Consider the following 19,355-nt stretch of genomic DNA (forward strand, 5'->3'; position numbering starts at 1 on the left):
GTACAAGAACGAGTATGATTTAAAGAGGAAAGAAAAGTTCAAAGAATTCTACATTTTTCCCTGCAAAAATCTGCTCTCACACATACATACACAAAAGCAGGTCTTTAGAACAAAATGCAGTAACAACCTTAAATGAGAAAATTGTATTACAAAAAAAAAGCCCTATAAATAACTCCTCCTCTACCCTATGTCCTTTTTCCATGACTGTCTTTACCATTTACCATTCATCCTAGATGAAGCTGAGTGAGTGATAACATGCCTGTCTTCCCACAAAGAGGAGCAATTTCAACAGGAAGAATTTTAAGATTTTCCAGTACACAGTGCGCACTTCTGGAAGATGGATTTTGAATCCCAGTCCGAAGAAGGAGATTTAAACCTTCATCTCCCACTTTGGAGCTCAGTGTTCTAATAAAAACAATTATTATAAGGTCGCCAACAATGCCACTCTAAGATGCTTTAAAAGAAAAAGTGACAGTACTTTCAGAAAACAAAAAGCACTCTTGGTAGACAGGAGTAAAGGCACCTACCATGCAGAGAAACGTTAGTTTTGACATATATTTGTTCCAAACATTTCCTCACTGGCTGCTTTGGTGACATCTCACTCAGTACCCAAAATTCACTATACTACTTAACATACCACTGTTTGCAAATCCCATTCTGCATCCCTGACTTCGCCCCATATTTCGATACTTTCTCCTTAAAGGCACAAGCTCCACAACCTTGCTTTCACATGACCCAAAGTAAAAGTTAACACAAGACAAAGATTGCTGCAGTCATCTCGAAAAGTCTCTTTTAGTATGCAAAAAACCTGAAACAAATAAATAAAATCCCCAAACTACAAAATTTTATGCAATTACTTTTCAAGCTACCATACCACACAATTCTAATGTGCCACAGGCTGGGAAAGCAGCCCTGCTCAGGTGGAGTGTAAGAATCACCACAGAGGAGAAAGGAGCTCAGATTATAAACAACATGTATGTCCTGCAATATTTCCAGTGGCATGAGAAATCCTAGTCAGTTGTGTCAGCAATAACTTAGTGTTTATTGTTATTACCTTAATGTTACCCAAAACAAACAAAATCCATCCCTGATCCAAGAATCAGGAGTTTGGTCAATCATTTAATATGGAAGAGCTATAATGAACAGAGGGCAAGAGACCCCAAAAAAAACCCCCAAAACCAAAAAACAACCAAAAAAACCACTGAAAAAGAAAATACAAAAACCAAAAAACAAAAACAACAAACAAAAAAAAAAGGAAAAACCAACCAACCAACCCACCCCAAAAAACACCAAACCAAAACAACACGTAAAAAGCTTTTACAATATCAAGTCCTACAGTTTATGAAAGTTTGGGCTTTTAAAACTTAAATTACTGAAATAGGTCTGCCAGTTTAAAGTTTAATGCTAGAACAAAGAACAAGTGAATTCTTCTCAATTTAACTGGCAATACATATGATGCAAGACATTCAGTTCACAGTTTAATTTTGGTTTTAAAATCACCAAAAAGTTCTGTAAGTGTACTGCATTGCAAGATGTAAGAAAATGAAGCTTTGACATGTTAGGTTAAAATGCAGAGTATGACAGTTAATTGTGATTTCACAGAAGTATCATGCCTATCCTCTGTGCAAGAATCCCAAATTACAGATTAAATGACACAGAGGGAAAATTCTCAATTTTTAACTTGGGGAGAAATTCAGAATGAAATTATATTTTTTCATGTATTTGATTTATTCAAAGTTCAGCAATCACAATTTTAAAAACTTACAGATACAAGCACACCTTCCTATTAATCAAAATGAATTGCACCTCTGAGATTGGACTTTTTGGCATTGTATCGCTTTCTAGATCTCTGGTCTGGAAACAAAGAATACACAGCATTTGATTGTGACATCAGGCACAAACAAAAAAAATCATTAGAAAACAACTTTTTATATAAATAATCTATCAACAACCAGCAAAGCATAAAAGGCTATTTCATCTAATCACAAATTCTTAATATTTTTTGAGGCTTTTTTCCCTTTGTTTTAAATATGATACACCATCAGTACAAAGAGCAGAAAGCAGCAACCATTATTCCACAAGGACAACACACAGTGAAGACCCCAGAAATTAGCCTGAACTTTCTACCCAAGCATCTTGAATTCAGACCTGTAGACCCCGAACACTTTTTCAGCCACTCTTTAGTTACTTCATCTTAGTGACAACTTATGAACAAAGCAACAGATGTTACAGAACATTTTGAGTGGATGACACTGTTAAATAGAAGTGCCATTCATCATTGTATCATTTAAGAAATATTTTCAGAGGGCAGATGACAGTGCCAGGTTAAGTCAGATGCACTGCAAAGCCTGGCTGCTGGCCATTTCACAGCAGGCACATCTCAACTGAGACGGTGATGAAGTTGCTGTGGTTATACCTTTTATTTTGGTTTAGACTAACTTTCAAGCCTGCGTTTCTCTTTATTGGTTATTTCATCAAAGCAAGGAAATGGAAAGTAAATATGTATACCTTCATGAGATGAAAGCTTGTTTTTGCAACTGGCTTCTCAGACTCTTAACTCAGGATGAGCAACAAGTCACCTCACTCAAATGAGGCAAAGTTAATTACATTTTAAAAAACCTCCACTGACGAGTCATAAAGAATCACCTAAATCCCTCTAAGACCAGCTCTCAAACTGTCCAACACGGACCACAGAGAGGACAAAGCCTTCTTCGAAGTGAAATGCTGACAGTGCCCTTCCAGGTACGCTTTTTCCCATTCCAGAATTAGCAGTCGCTCATTTTTGCACTTGTGCTACCTGACCTAAGCAAGTTTACAAACTTTGCAATGCAAGCCCCAAAACAGTTCTCTCTGTCCTTTTACACAAAACATGTATGTCACCAATAGACAATAGGTTGTTACCAATGCGCAAAGTCACTGCAAGTAATTAAGTATGAGATCACTCGGGCGTGCTTTATAAGGTGAACCGTTCCCCATGCTACAGAGGAAGATGACTGTTTTCTGCTAAGTCCCTAACAATTTCCCCTGGAAAAACTTCTTCCCAAAGCCTGAGTTGATACCATCATGGTCCATTACCAGTCTAATACTGTAGCAAATACAAATACTTTAATACTCTGGAACAGTAAAATGCAGCAAATTAACAACTGCTGCCCGAGCCATTTCAGTCACCCCTGCCATATGACTGGCAACTGCTACAAGATAGGTACAACATAATATTTGGGGTAGGAAGCATTTCAGCTGTCACAGCGTGATCTGCCACTGCACAAATCAGCAGCCAAGAAGCCAAATTACACATAAGGAAAATAATTTCTTCCTGACCCTACAGGCAATTGAAGCCCTGAAGGCTAATTATAATAGCTATTAGTCAAACTTTAAATGTTCATGGACCAAAGAAGGAAAAGGATACATATTCATATCCGCAGATTTCAAGGCTAGAAAAATCATAGTCTCCTTTCCTCTTCCCCTATGCTGAACAGAATACTTTCTTCTGAGACGTATACACAAATTCCTCCCAGCAGAAAACCTCTATCCTTTCAAGCTTCTTCAAAAAGCAAATGTAACAGATTCATGAGACTATGTAACAATTTCAGTCACTCTTGCTACTAGGATATTACATTATTTCAGGGTCAAATTTTTTCAGCTTCTAGCTTGTATATCCTTGGTTTCCTCTTCTCAGACAGTAGGTTACTATTAACAGAATATATAGAAGCAAACACTAAAAATACTCTAAGTTTCATTTTCTGTTTGTTTCAATCTACAACCTTTAAAATGCAACTTCTTTGATTAAGTTAGTTTTACTATGAAAAGCCCATAAAAGATATCAGAAAAAGACCATGAACCTAGTCATTCCACTTGCTTCAGAACAGCTTGTTCTACTGAGAGCACTTTCCAAGCTTTCCAAACTCTTTAAAAATGGCAAAAGAAAACCCACCACCACAACCACAGCCCCCAGTCCCCAAACTACAGCTTTCTGGAACAATAAAAGCACTATCTAGTCATTATTACCAGTAGATTCCTAAATGCTTTCCCCTGCCCTTTCCAAGAACATCACAGTGCTTGATGGTAAACACCTAACATGACAAAAATTAAACCAACAGTAGCTGAATTCACTTAAATTCCTCAAAGCTTAAGAAGCATCTTTTCACAAATTTGTATAGCTAGTAGACAAATCTTGCTCAAACACATCCCTATTTTGATTGTCTCTTGTCTAAGCCTTTCATATTTGGGGCTAAAACAAGAAAAATACAGACCTATAAACCATCAACTAAGAAGAAAATTTTAAAATCCTACACATCTAAGCAAACAGGAACTTAATATCAAAATCACTTTAGCCAACACCAGTCTTTAGCTGTGACTGAATCACACAGAACAGAATAAATTTGCATGTAATGCGAGAGCAGTGAATATGCCAAGGCTCCTGGTGCACAACAATGAAAAAAATCTCCACAGCTCACAGGTTATGAGGCCTACTCTGACTGAGATCTGATTTTTAAGGTGGCTGTGCACACTTATCTTTCCTTTAGCCACTGCTAATTTCTTCATTTTAATAGGAAAGTATATTCTGGCATGTATATTTATAAAAACACTATTCTGAAACATAACTTAAAGCTACTCAGTAACAGTGCATTAATTTATTTCTATGTTAATGATCTTTATATATTCTCTTACATGTTTGCAAGAACTGTTTTCTTTCCTAAGTCTTGTCTAAACCAGTTTTACTTCTTTTAAATTGGATTTATACAAACCTGTATCATCTAGTCTCCAAATTTTCTCCAAATTCTGAAAATAGTGTCATATCTTACCAAAATAGGGACAGATCAATTATTTAAATAATTTCTAATTTACACTAAGGTTTTTTTTGAAGTCCAGTTTCCAACTCTTTGTCTTAATGACTAAGCCCACTTTAAGGTAGCTATAACCACATGAGCCAATTACAATGCGCTAAATGCCACTCACTTCTGTCAATGTAATTGTAATTGCTACATTTGTATCACTACTGGTTAAACGGCAGCACTAAACCTGGACAAGTTATTTTTAAAGCTTTGACTATGAATTAACTGCTAATGCACAGTCACTCAATTTCAATCATCCTGAACAGTGGAAAACTGAGCAACATGGGTAATACAGGCAGGTGGATACAGAACAAAAAAATAAAATTATTATGGACGGAAAATTACATTGTAAAAAATAAAATACCATACAGATAAGGGAAAACAGTATTACACCGTATGCGAGCAACCATTTTAATCAGCTTCAGGACTACAGAAGTCTGGTGAGCCTCAAGAAACATGTCCCAGTTCAGTGTTCAACACAATAAATCTGATTAAAGAAAGGCCTGTTCTCCAAGACGGAAGAGTCAGTGTTAGCTATCAGCCTGGATTTCTGCCTACATCCCAACAGGTGACTGCTCACTGGAAATGTAAAAGGTCATTCTTTTATGAGACAGCGAATGTCAGGCAAGTGAGAATCACCAGCCAGCAGGCTTGCTTTCCAGCTAAATCCTCTTGCACTTACCTAGGCAATTTGCTTGTTTATTTTCCAGTACTCCATAACAAGGGGAAATTAATAATTTTTCCAATTAATAAAATTTCCAATTCAGGAAGAGTCATCACAACAAAGAAAATACACACAATGCAGTAAAGATCACATGTACAAATGTCACACTTGGAAGGCTTTTTGCATAGAAACATATTCATTCTTTCTTCATTATTAAAACCTCTAGCAACCATCCCTCAAAAAGCCAACTGGCCAAATTTGTATTTTCTATTTATATATTAGATTTGAAATACAACCATTCCTAGACAATGCACTTTAATCATCATGTGAAATGAAAAAGCAATACATTAAGCTAAATAACAAAAATACAGAATCTTCACTAAAACCCTCATTTTGCACTACTGATTAAAAAGAATTTCTGACTTTACACAATACATACTTGAGTAAGTTCATATGCACCAACCTATGCCCAAGTTAATACGAGCTGAACAGAGACAGTAGACCACTTGCACTGCAATACCTGAGCACACTACTATTTCATAGTGGGGAGAAAAAGTCCAATGATTTGTACTTTACTGCACACAACAGCACAGTTTGAGTGTATCATTGACACCCAACCAAGCCTGCGTATAATCTTTCACTAACTTACTCTTGTGTCATTTCTGCCTTCAGATAAAAGACAAGCTTCTTTACACAGCAAGGCCCTTCCCTAGTAAGAAGAGCTGTCACGTTGTGCTCATCCACTCATCTCTTTTCCCCTTAGTTAAGGCTGATGCAGATTTTTAGGAATTCAGTCACCAACTGAGTTTTTAAAGCTAGCCATGAAACAGAAAATGACAGCATGATTCTGATTGAGGACACAGGCTCCAGACAGACAATGAAGCTACTGCTTAGACTGAGAAAGGAAGAAAGAGGGTCTCCACCCTGAAGCCACTGCTCACACATCTGGCTCACAACTTTCACGCTTCAGAAGACAGTGCAACTGTTTAAAGGTTTCATTTACAGTTAACACTGATTGCATGTGTTCTGTGATAGATATATCCTTGCAAGAAAACTACACAAACATACATAGATGTTACAGCGGGGATACTGCAACACATGTATCAGACAATGAGGCCCGTGGAAAAGAAATATATATGGACTGATTCTTGGTAGATGTTTCAGAGATGTTTATTTCTCCAGCCGCATGGCCGGGGCTCTGCCAAGGAACTGCTCAATCACGGGACCCGAGGGTCCTTGCCTGCGCAGGGGAACACAAAACAACCGATGGGGAATGAGGCTGACCAGGGCCAGGGAAACCCCGTGTCTCCCCCCCAGGGCCCCTCTCCCAGTACCACATGGCAGGGGGAAGGGACCCCGACACATAGAAACAGAAAAGATCACTGAAAGTAACATGTACTATACCTAACAATCTGCTTTTATTTAGTTATTTTCTGAACAAAATTACATTAGATGATTTCAGGTTGACATAAAAAAATCACATTTTATTCAAGTATCTTTATTCTCAGAAGCTTATTCTATATTCAGTCTGTATTTCCACCTTACAGAAATGTGCATTTCCGTCCACTTCAACTAAAGCAATTTTTATTTTCATCCAGTTTTTTTGTAATGAGTTAAAAAAATTATCTGCTATTGGCCAAAATGGTGGATTTCCCATGGTAGCAATAAAGACCATAAAACTTCACTTGGAAAAAGCACCAAAATACTACTTTGAAAGCTGCCAGATGCTTTAAGCTGGTGCTTTAAAGTTTTCAAAGATTTCATTTGTTCCTCCAAAGATATTTACTTCCTGGCTCCAAAATGCTTCTCAGAAAATAATACTCAATTCCATTCATAGGGGGGTATGAATGAGAAAACTTACTTTAAAATAAATTTTAAAAATAAAAAAATAAAAAGGAGAAATAATTCTCTCAGCAGGAGAAAAACTTCAGTGCACATTATTTTTAAGCCAAAGAGAACAATAATCCTGACACTCATGGAAACTTCTCAGAAATCATTTAAAGAGAACAAAAAATTTAAAAGGAAGCTAAAGAGAAAACAAACATCTGCAAATAGCATCCTTTTTTTCCAGCTTTGGGCCATACAAAATGTGGCTTTCTACTCTTTCTAATGATGGCAATTTTAAAATTTCAGTATGTTAAATTAAGTTATATGCCTATACACATTTTTATTGAGCTTGTACAGACATAAAATGAATTGGAACTACCCTCAAAAACAAGATAAGTTGTCCTGCAATGAGAGGGAAAAAATAACAGTCCTTCCAAACTACTCTAAAGGATTTATCTCAATTTCCCAAGTTTTAGATCAGAAACTTTTCATTGTGGCAGTTTTACTACTCACGTAGCACTGAAAACTGATGTGCGAAAAGATAACACGCACTTAATGGAATTCTAATCTTTTTAGCATATAGAAACATTCAATATGGAGCTTGCCAGAAATGGCAGTCTGTTCATGGCTTCTGCAGCCTCAGGAGAACAATGCATTAAATGACAATAATTTTAGCTATTACCATTAACATTGGTCTTACAAACTTACACTCATATGAAATGAGCCACTGAACAGACCACCACTTACTCAAAAAAATGGGTTGTATCGACACAGTGGAAAGACCTACCTAAAAGGTACATCCAGGATGATTAATTACCTTAATAAACACAGAGATCAAGCATTGTTCTACACACCATAGAAAAGAGGAAGGAAGATGCAATTTTCAGAGTTTCCAAAAAACGCTCCACAGAACAGGAAAGTGACAGAGCCAGGCAGATACCTCTTGACATCTAAATGTCTTGCTGGCAATGTGAATGCAATCAGGTAAGAGATACAGCTTATGCTTGGTGGACACTGCTCAGTTTTCTGTCCTTACTCCCACCTTGCTACCTACTACAGAGGATGTACACTCATCTTACAGCACAGAAACAGCAGCCTACTAAGTGAGAGTTCTGCTCTCCTCCCTGCCCTGATTTTGCCTCCCTCCCCTTTTTTTCTTGATCAGTTATCAGGGTGGAACTGCATGAATTTTTAGAACAAGGGTACGTGGACAACACAACTGTTTAGATTTTGTTGTGCAACACTTGCGACTTGGTTAATACCAAGTTACTGGAGAGAAGTATAGTTGGGACAGAGAAGCACACTATCTCCACCCCTCCTATGCTCACCTGGCAACACTCAAGTGTCCACTGGAAACAGCTATTAAGCCTGAGGACAAGTAAAAAAGAGTGGCGAGATAATGGTTGTTCAGCTACCATATCAAGCTTACAAATACAACAATCAAAGGCCAGGAAAAGGTAGAAAAGGCCTGATGTTAGAGCTGTAGTGTTAATGATGTGGCAGTAACACTACCTATTGATTGCTGAGCATAGCAGTCTGTTGACTTGTCATGTGGAAGCACAGACCAGCAGGAAAAAGCGGGCTGCAAGGTCTGATAAAACCAGAGAAGAAATGAGTGGAGAAGAATGGCTGAAAGTTTTGAAAGAAGATAAAATACACAGCAAAAGGAATGAAACTAAATGGGCGAATTTCAGTTTGGGGGGAACACTCCAAAATCATTAATAAGAAATTAAAGGTGCAAGTAGGCAACAGGAAAATGAAATGCTTGCAGAAATGCAATTTAGCCACCTAAAATACCTTGGAAGCAGTTACTCCTTAGAAATAAATAAACAATCTCTTCTAGTCAGTCTTTTATAAACAGCTGTGATGATCTAAGCTGACACCCAGTGCAACACAGATAATGATTTCACCCAATAATTCCAAACCCTTCAGCTTAGTGACAGAATATGTTATGGAAAGACATCTAATTCTACTTTGAAGATTCCAACAACCCCTCATCACTAAGTTGCCCCCTAAGACAAATCTTCACTCAAAAATACCTCTCATTTCTACTTTGATATGCCTAGTACCCAGTCTCAACCTAAATAGGCAAACCTTTGCTAAATTCAACATTAGAGCGGTTTTTTTTCACAAAACCGGTATCTTTAAAGCACAATTAATTAAATAATGCTAAATAAATAAATGTTTTATTCAGTCTCTGAGATCCTTAGTCTAGTCTTTTTCCCTAGAGAAATTTTATTTAATCCAAGGAAGAATTCACAGCACTCATCAAGTACTGAAACTCTGATCAAATTTTCCCTGATGAACTGGAAGTTCATGTCAGTCTTTTCTCCATCAGATAATGATATTCAGTAGTACTGAGTGGCAGAGTGACTTCAACTGTGAAGATTCAGTCTCTGTCAATGACAACCATCTCTCCTTCAGTATCAAATGTAATCACGTTTCTCCCAAAACAAGGAATTTATTAATCTTTTGATTCTTTCAGAAGATGCAGGTCATCCAAACTATTTGGGCACTTCACGACCTAGTTAAGCTACACAAAAGGCAGATGACAAGGTATATGGTAATACAAAAGTAATTATATCATAAGACAAAAGTTACACACATACATACCTTCCTTACCTTTTTATACTTAGGAGACACAACTTAGAGGGCAAGAGTAGCCTCAGTGCTTCTTAGTACACACTAGATAATGGTAATTTCTGGTACCTCTAAACTGCCTGTTGCTGGCTCCACAGATTGAAGCTACGCACAGGTTCAGAATACCAAAGCAAGCACACAAGACAGAAATGGTTTCTAGTGAGGACCAAGTACTCCATGTCCTCCACTGCAAGAAAGGAATAGTCAAAAACTTCGCAACATTAAATATCCAAATCTCTCAGTATTTCCTCAGACATATCAGATGCATAGATCATTAAGTATTACTTTAATACATCTTGTATATTAACATGTAAACCACAATATTCAATGTATTGTTATATTGCCAGCAGCTGGCAAAGATGAAAACTAGTAGCTGTACTATGCTTCACATGAAAGACAGGATACGAATATGCCTGTTGAAACAAATTTTTCAAGAGAATGAACAAAAACCAGGGGACAAATAAAGCCTATGTGATCCACAATTACAGAAACAAGGAATGGTTGACAGGGTCTTGTTTCTATGATCACACTTTTTTCAGGGATGCAGCAACCCATGAAGCTTCCTGGTACAATTACAACTCTACTTCTACCTAAATTATATCTAAACTACTATTACCATAGCACTGACTTCACCACAGAGTTACATGGAAAGTCAGACTTCTCCTGTCTTGCAGATACTCCCATCAACTGCAACAAAACTACTGCAAGCTCCAACTAAGTTTTAAGATCACAGGGGAAGACACAAAATATAGAGACAGGAAAACTGAGGATGGAATGGACCTTAATATGCCATCCAGCTCAACCTTCTGCAGAAGTACAGCAAATGCTGAATTTGGATGATGTTGCTTAGGCTGTCATTTAGCTGGGCCTTGAAAACCTCCAAGGTCAGAGATTCCACAACCTCTCTAGAGAACCTGTTTATACGTCTGACCATCCTCATGGTGAAATACAGACTCATTATGTCAAGCCAGAAGATCATAGCCATCCTGACCGGAAGACTGTGACAGATGGAGGAGTCAGTGATCCAGACAAGAGCCAAGCTGAGCAGACCCACGCCTGTGCTGGGCTGCATGTCTGGGCTGGCCGTCAGGCCCATGCTGCACGTACTCCGTGGCTGCAGGGGGAGCCCGGACAGCCCTCTGAAACAGAGAAGCTGCAGCTAGCTCCACCAGCTATTATGCCACCTGGGTGGCCTTGCTTTATCTGGAAGTGCAGGTGGAAGTCCCCATGTGAGCATCCTTTCTACCTGACAGCAAAAACTATGAATAGAGTACTCTTCTTGCAAGGAAATTCAGCAATAAAAACAACATGGGGTAACCTTTCTAAGGATGGGGTCTGCACAGTGTTGCACACGGACTCTTCAAAGGTCTGTCTGGTGCTGCACAATTCAGGCTTCCCAGCATCAAAACAGATCCAAGATTATCTATACTATTCTCTCTTTATATGGTTAGTTTTAATAAATAGAATTTTCAATGCTATTTTATAGTGTCCAAGTGCCTCTCTTACTCAGATCATCACAGAGCAGCATCTCCTGGCACAAAACAAACTTTCCTTGTTTCACTTTATGGCCACCGTCTCTCAGGCTTCTGCCATGCATCACCATGAGCAGTCAGGCTCCATTTTCCTCCATAAACTGCTTTGACATTGGCATGCTGCCACAAGATCCCTCCAAAACATATCTCTATGGGTCCCTCAGCCTCCATTCATAGGTCATGCACATACTGACCATCCTTGTAGACTTCCAGTGGGATGGCAGAGAGCAAAACCGAACACAGTGGTTTAGGTGTGGTCTATTAAGTGCTGAGTAAACAGGAATAATCATTTTGTTCACTCCAGTGGCTACACTCCTGTATGTTACCAGGGTACATTGCTGACTCATGTATAGCATTTCCAGGTTGTATTCTCTGCAGGTGGTTATTGTGTCCCATATAAAGGGCTTTCCATTTGTCCTTTTTGGATTTCATGAAGGTCCTGTCAGCTCATTGTTCTGTCCTGCTTAGATCTCTCCAAAATGCAGACTTGCCCTTGAGCATTCCAACTCCAGATCAGTGACAAAGATATAAAGCAGGACAGGTCCTAGAATAGAGCCAGGAAGAGCTCCTTGTAGCCAGCCTCTGAGGTAGAGCATGAACCACTGCTGGGAATAAAACAAAACCATACACCCTGCAGTTTATCTAGTTGCCTGGATAGTTTTTATCATTATCTACAAATTCCACCTGTAAATGTTTGTACAGTATTTTGGTGTAAATCACTGATTCATTAAGACTTCTTCTATGTTTCTAGATGATTTCATATTTATTTACAAGCTTCAGATAGCCAGTCTTTAAACTCATTTAGCATATAACATTAGGTTTAGTTAACACTTAGTAGGAAATAGGTGTTTCAAACTACTTAAATTGGCACCATGCCTGTCTACAACTTTGTCTCCTATCATCACTCCCTCAAATGGCGATTTAATCTGTTTAACATCGTATTTCCTGTGCTTCCTCACTTAAACAATTTTTAAAAAACCCAACCCTATAACCAAGGGTTGTCTGGGATTTTTTAAAGTTTATGTAACTTTAAAAAGTCTGCACACATCCTACTACACAGGATCCATACAGTCCAACATAGATCTACGTGTTCAACTGAAAAAAACCCTCAGAAAACCCTTAAGACATTGCTAAGACAAACTACTTTATGAAGAATAATTAATGGATCCATTGATAAAATAAGTTCAAAAAACTAAGCATGTTGCATTAGAGTCAGCTGAACAGTTCTATTACACAATATTTTGTAGCTTCATTGTATACATAGACAGAAGGAGCTGTTACATAAGTAGTTTCATTTCCTGTACACTTCCACTAAATTTCACTCAGGTATCTCTAAAACCAGTTTGATAAAGTCAGCAAAACGCCTGTTCTCAGATGGTTCTCTGCTGCTAGCTACTCCAGGCAGCAGGAAGAGAGGTATTAAAAATGCATCTATGATAGTCTTAGTGAGAAGATCAGTCTCGTAATTGAAGAAGGAAAATCTCAAACTAGTGAGACACCTGAATTTTCTCCTCCTTTTCAGAGACTGGAATTACATGGCAATCCTTCAGCTCTTTGCTATTTCCCCATTACACCCAAGGTTTTCAAAAAGAGTGAGAGATGAACATGATCCTGGTTTAGTCCCTTTAATATTCCAGAGCAAAAGTCAATCAAGGCTGCTTATGAGAAAATGTTAAAACCCTATTTCAAAAATGTTAAATGCAAATGCTGCATCATATCCTTGCTGCAGTCAGTAAATTACTAATTATTCCATGAGGACAGTTGACAACACAGAAATACACAACAATCCTGCATCCTATTAAAATTTTAACAGCCGCCTCTAACAAACCCAGATCTGATACAAGATTATTCTTTGCTTGTACTTATGACTAGAAATATAAACTGAAAGTATTTAGCTCTAATGGTCACTGGTTCCTTTGGTTTATCCCTATGCAAGAAGAAATTCTGCATTTTCTGTCTTGGTATAAATAATTAAAAATGCTGAAATACTAACACAAATGTTTTGAAAAACAGGAATTATTATTTTTAAAATAACTGTAATTTAAACCAAGTTTGGTGACCCCCACAGTGTGAATGCATCAAATCAGTTGCTTTCACTGTAAGTACCAATTGTGCTCAACTTTTGGAACAACAGGATAATGCAGGCTGGAAGTGACCCTGGAGGCTCTACCCCAGTCACCTGATCAGAGAATGTCCAGTTAGAGGAGGCTGCTCAAAGTATTACTCAGTCCACTTCTAAGTACCCCCATTTATTACTATGAAGAGTGGAAATTTAATTCAACTGCTGTCTTTTAGAGAAAAAAGAAAAGGCATTTTCTTGAGCTGCTGTTATACCCAGGTAAGTTCATGCTGTAGACTGACAAAGTCAGGGGTGCTGCATTGGACAGAAGGTACAAGCAAGAGAAATAAAAGACATCATTACAGACTTCTATTCTTGCTGAACCCACAAACACAGGAACAAACAGAACTGGTTCTAGCCTGTGCTTCAGTCACATAACTTTTACTGCTACTTACACATGAACCACAGCAGCCACCATTCACTGTCAGACTCCCAGGTCATTTACCAAGTTTACTGTTTGAAAAGATGCTTTGAACTTACAGACTCAGTAAATCACACCATGGAACCATAACACGTATCACTTTAAGCAGCGTAAAACTGGGTAGGTTTTGAAATAAAGTGACACATAGCAAACGTCCAGGCTTTACTGCAAACAGATGAAGAAAATGTTAACATGCACAAACACGTCTGAATGACCCAGAGCAATCCATATTGCAATCATTCACAAAAAAATCACAAATGAAAGTTTTAAATAACGCAAAACCTATCGAATTCTGCAAAGTCTGGGATTTCATCATATTAGGCACTACACAAATCCATAGCAAGTTCCTTCAAGAGATGACAATTCAAGGCCCTGAACTGAGCACAGCATGCTTCAATGGACCTCTGCAGGTGAGGGGACCCAGTCTGCTTCACATGTGCAATGTAACTGCACACCAGTGAGGGAGAAAAAGGTGTAGGGAGGGAATAGTACCCACTCTGAGATTACACTGAAGGTCATGGAGAATATGGGGTCTCAATTTCCTGTCCACTGCAGTACAATTTTTCCTTTATTTTAGTCGGAAGACTTCACAAGCAAGTAAGAGACTATTCAATCCAAGCACATGCTCAGTATTTTTATTCAGAAGAGCAAAGACACAGTGCAAACCTAATCAGCTGTCCCACACTTGTTTCAAAACCACAGTGAGACAGCATGGTCAATTTTTATCCACTGTGTTTTCCTCAGTCTTCATGATTCTGATGTGCTACTTCAACTGCTGGAGTGTTTTCAGTTTGATTGAGGTCATTCTTTCTGAATCACATTTTGATTTAAGTCAGGGTCAAAACACCAGCATAAAAGTAAACGGTGGCATGCTGTAGATTAGTTCTGACAGCAGGATATGACACACAAGCAGTGTATGTGAAGAGACTTTTTATAACATTATTTTAAACATATAAGCTTTCTCCCAATCATCTTCCAACATTAATCTACTTTTGCTATTCATGTGAAGTATCCTGGTTTGCTATTTTAGATACCAATAAAAAACAAAAAGGAAATGTTACTTGTCTGAGATTAGAAAGAATGACAAAAATGGAACCAGAACTCCAACATATCAGTGCACTGCTCTGATGACAATATCCTGCTTACACTCAGTAACTAACTTAGTTTCTAGGAAGCTAGAAGAGAATACATCAAGCATTAGGAAAAAAAAGAAAGCCTTATTTTCACTGCTCTATCTGGTATCATAATGTAGATGTTTAAGTAGAAATTTTTCCCAGATCCAGCACTAAGATGTAACTTCAAAAAAACTGTCAGGGATTGAACATAGCCTAAATATCAACCTTGCTCTATCTGCACCTGTCTTGTGAGCAGATGGGTAGGTAAGAGAACTATCAAAGTAGTCTCAAAAGGCCAAATAAAAGTCAGCTGGCCAAATAAAAGGGGATTAAAAAAAAAAAAGAGTTCTATAAATTGAAGATTTAAAATATACATATATAAATAAATACAACTGTATATAAATAAGGTAGCTAACACAAAACAGTTCAGGTGAAAAACCATCCTCATGTTAGACACTTGTCTTCAAAACACTTTACTTACCATGGGGTTATGGCATTACTATGGCTTCCAGCAACCTAAAACCCAGAAGGCTGTTCTGTGTATCTCGTGTGTCCTTCCCTCCCAAAATAACCCAAAACAAAACAAACCCCAAAAACCCAAACAAAACACTACATAAAAAGCACACCAATACAAACTGATAGCTGTCCTCAATCTATGTGGCAATACAGAATGTGATAATTACACCAGGAAAGGATAAGCCTCACAAAAATCCTGAAAATCATACATATTTGCCAAAGAAACTCTAAAGCTATTTTTTGCCCCTCCTAAATAGCAAGAGGCTCTTTGAGACTGAAATTTTTTCCGGCTATGTCATTCTTTTGCAATGGTTCACAGATTTCCTAAGCAAAAAAAAAAAAAACCAAACCAAACCATAAAATTTTACAACCTTCTCAGTCATACTCATTCCTCAGCAATACATGGGCACTGAGGACCCAGCTAGGCACAAAAAAAGAAAAGTCACATATCAGTGTTTAGTCTGAAATCAGTGTTTAAGGTTCTCTGGCTGGTTCATATGCAGTTTTCTTTGCTCTGCAGTCTGTTCAGATACCAGGTAATTTCCATAAGTTCTATTTCTCTAGCACATAGTGTACAGCAATGTCACAGTTCCTTGAGACTTTGATTTACAGCTAGAACACGCAAACAACTTAAGTTTTGCTTCTTGCTTTTAGGCAAAGTTGTTTATGTTACATTTTCCCCCCTCACGCTCCTTAACTAAGATTGGGTACTCGAAACAGCCATGTCTATCTAGAATACTCCAGCATCAATCATCTTTCTACTTGTGACAGCTCCATCCATAAAGAACTGCTTGCTGGTCCTTCTTCACATGAAGCTGGCATTATCTTCTCTCTGTCAGCCCCATCATTCCCCCAAGTCTCTCCTCATGTATATGCAAGGTAAGAGGAAAAGAGTGTCCTCCACATTCATTTTTCACTTTCTTTTGTCATACTCTGATCTGTTCGTCTCACACTATTGACCTGGCACTTGCTTCTATCAGGTTTTTTCTGTAGCAACTTCTCTGAAGTACATACTGCACTGTCTTACTACAGTCACCTTCAACTCAGCAGTGCTCAGGAGCAACAATGCACAACCTCAGCCCTAATCCCTCTCCACAGCTTCCTTCCTGCAGCTGTAATGAAAAATGTATGCCCACATTTGGGAGATGGAAAGGATATTCGTAGCTACTTCCCTGCTTCCTGATTATTATTTTTAAACAGCGTCTTACAACGTTTAACTTGACACAACCTGGTAAAATCTAAGGCACTTATGGAGAGAGCCTAAACACCCTCCCCTCCTTTCTTCTCAACTACTGTTTCATTTTGAGCTCCCACCTTGGTCTAAAGGCCCAGTGTCCAAAGCGGTCCCTCCTCTCCTGTGCTAAGTCACTACCTCTTGCAGACTGGCACTTACATTAGCTTAAGATCAGTGGGACAAGATCGCACAAGTTCCTTTAACCTTTGTCTTGCTTTAAAACTGTTGTTTGGTTTATGTTTTGTGTTGCTTTTTTTTTAATCCAGGGTTTAAACAGTCATTGCACTCAGCAAAAGGAAGACTGCAAGACAACACTTTCCAACACGTGATCCACAAATGCAGATTGCCAATGAATTCTGCTCAGGAGTCCATAAAAGATGAATAATTAAGAAAAAACCCCAACAAACATCAAAGAAATACTTATTAGTGACCTTAAATGTATCACTCAGACTACACTAAGCAACAGAATATTTGGCAAGAAAAGCACATGTCAGATATCTAAAGACTAAAAGAAACCTATGTTCTATTTGAGAAACAAATTCATCTTTTGAAAATAACAGATGCATTGCTGGGATAAGTTTTAAGTAATAGACTGTATAAACAGAAGGAAACATTATCAGTACAAACTATTCCATTTTCTTGAAGGGCTTCAATCATATCGGTTCAAACTCTGTGAATTTAAAACTGCCTTTGTTTATTTAGGAATGCCAAGGAAGTCCATAGAGAAAAAAACCCCAGTATCTTCTTCACAAGTGAACCAAACCAGACCATGGCCCCAGCCGTCACAACTCTTAGGGCATGAATCAATTCCATCACACCAGTACATGACATCACTGACAAAGCTTATAAACACATATAACTTATTACCTGTGAAGGAATGCAATCACAATCAGAGTTAAAAATAGGAATTTCTTGAGCATTTGAACTCTTTTAGTACCTCAAGACAGTACAGGCCACACTGACAAACTTACACATTCTTATCACTCTAAGGATATGGGATCATACTCACACTGTTTTCTAAACACTTCTCTACATTCTGTGTAGACAAAGTCAATTGAACAAGAGTGGCTGTGCAACAACTGATTGGGGTTTTTAATTCCCTTAATATCAACATCATCATATTTTTAAAAAGAAGCTACTAGGAAATGACTGGAATTGAGCCCTTCTTTATTAAGATATATCTACATTTTTTCTTATACATGCATTATTAGGATGTATTTCCTCCCTCAAGTCTGGTGCAGGTACATGATGAGTTCCTCACTGCTAAGCTCCTATTCCATACCCTTTTTATTCTTACTCTTTTTCTGCCTGTCAGACCTCGATCTCCTCCCTCCTCCAGTGCAGCAACTTGCCTGAAAAGCAAATTCTCCTGTCCATCTAAAGTAAATCTGTTTCACCTACTTCTGTAATACATTATATTTACCTGCTGCTTTTTAATGCTGCCACACAGCCATGCTTTCAAGCAGACTACGAGTCTGCACCTTGGAAATGCTTGAAAGCTGTTCTCAGCAATGCTACACATTATGCTTAGGTGTTTCGCTCGGGGCTTTTTTTCCTTGCTAAACCACAATGAAAGGACTTCATGCCAAAATCACAGACACTACAAGTTAGGGAAAGTCAGACAGGGACTTTATAAAGTTTGGAGAAGACGCCATCGACCCCGCAAAGGCTCCGGACACCTGTCAAAAGTTCGGGGAGGAGAAGGGGTGTCCCACTGCCACTTGGTGAGGGATCAAAATCCAAGCCATGCAAAAGCGTGCATTTCTGCCCTTTCTCACGCAGCTTCGCCCGTCTGTTTGGCTTGGCTTCGTCTCCTGCTGGAAGCCTGCCGCAGGGAAACCAGCTCAACGCGAGAAAACCTCGTATTTTATTTATTTATATATTTCCCTTTCCCCTATTTAAAGGGCAGCTCCAGCTCCATCCCCATCCCCGCCGCTGCCAGGGAGGAGAAACCCCCGCGAAACGTCAGCGACACACACATACACACACGGACACAGACACACACCCGCACCTCGGCAGCCGCGCTGGCGGGGCGGGGGAGGCAGCGCCGCGACTCCCCGCACACCCAGGGCAGAGGGCGCCGGCGGGATGCGGGAGCCGGCGGGATGCGGGACAAGGGGCGGCGACCCCGGCCTCCCCAGCCGCCCCCCCACCTCGCCGTCGTCGCCGGGGAGCGGGCGCGGGCCGCGGCCGCCAACGGCCCCACCGCCATCGGAGGAAGAAGAGGAAGAGCGGGGGAAGGAGGACAAGAAAGGGAAGGGAAATCTGGGTCTCACCTTCCTTCTCGGCCCGGGCCGTGTGGAGGAGCAGCGCCAGCGCGAAGCGCAGCGCCGCGCCCCGCCAGGCGGCCGCCCAGCCGCCGGCGCGGGGGAAGGGGCAGCTGCCGGGGGAGATTTTCCTGCCCACCCTCCCCCGCTCTTCCTCTTCTTCCTCCGATGGCGGTGGGGCCGTTGGC

The 19,355-nt window shown here is 39.3% G+C and overlaps 1 protein-coding gene across 1 annotated transcript in view; it reads right to left on the reverse strand.

The window, feature by feature from the left end:
- TMEM131 (transmembrane protein 131) overlaps positions 1–19,282 on the reverse strand; it is a 94,463-nt gene extending 75,181 nt beyond the window's left edge. The window contains 1 exon segment of the mRNA XM_042040969.1: positions 19,177–19,282. The gene's annotated coding sequence lies outside the window, so the exon portion shown is untranslated.
- Between the last annotated feature and the right edge of the window lie 73 nt (positions 19,283–19,355).

The sequence above is a fragment of the Corvus kubaryi genome, unplaced genomic scaffold, assembly GCF_017639235.1.
Source record: "Corvus kubaryi isolate FWS band 111438036 unplaced genomic scaffold, C.kubaryi_AGA036_p1.0 133, whole genome shotgun sequence".
Classification (NCBI taxonomy): Eukaryota; Metazoa; Chordata; class Aves; order Passeriformes; family Corvidae; genus Corvus; species Corvus kubaryi.